Consider the following 837-nt stretch of genomic DNA (forward strand, 5'->3'; position numbering starts at 1 on the left):
AAATTTGAGAAGCCTCCAACGAGTCCACATAGCAACAAATTAAATTAATGAAGCCACTCATCATATGCCCAGAATAATCTCATCTTGACCCGTGAGAAAAAAATATTGAACCAGAACATTAACAAGATTAAGGAACATTAGATGAATCAATAATGACCAATGCTATTCGCAACTTGCAGAATCTCTCTTCAATCAAAGGTTTAGTAAAAATATCAGCTAGTTGATCTTCTGATTTAACAAACTGAATATCTAAATTTTCATTTTGTACATGTTCTCTTATAGAATGAAATTTAACTTCAATGTGCTTAGTTCTTGAGTGCAAAACAGGATTTTTTGAAATATTTATGGCACTCATATTGTCACAAAATAAAGGAATATTAGATGCATTCAGTTTGTAATAAGCTAACTAAGTTTTCAACCATAGTAATTGAGAGCAACACGAAGAGGCTGCAATATACTCAGCTTCGGCAGTGGACAGTGCAACTGTTGCTTGCTTCTTGCTTCACCATACATTGAGTGATTTGCTAAGAAAGCAACACATGCCATTGATGCTTCTTCTATCAACTCTATCCCCAGCAAAATATGCATTACAATAACCCACTAATTGAAAGAAATCAGTTTTGAGATACCATAAACCATAATTAGGGGTACCAAGCACATAATGAATAATTCTTTTCACAGCGGATAAATGGAATTCTTAGGGATTTGATTGAAATCTTAAGCATACACCAATACTTTGAATGATATCTGGCCTTGAGGAAGTAAGGTACATTAAGGAACCAATCATTCCTCTAACAAATTATAAAGAACAACCCAACTCGATATTTGGCTCAAATA

The sequence above is a fragment of the Arachis hypogaea genome, chromosome 19 (genome assembly GCF_003086295.3).
Source record: "Arachis hypogaea cultivar Tifrunner chromosome 19, arahy.Tifrunner.gnm2.J5K5, whole genome shotgun sequence".
Classification (NCBI taxonomy): domain Eukaryota; kingdom Viridiplantae; phylum Streptophyta; class Magnoliopsida; order Fabales; family Fabaceae; genus Arachis; species Arachis hypogaea.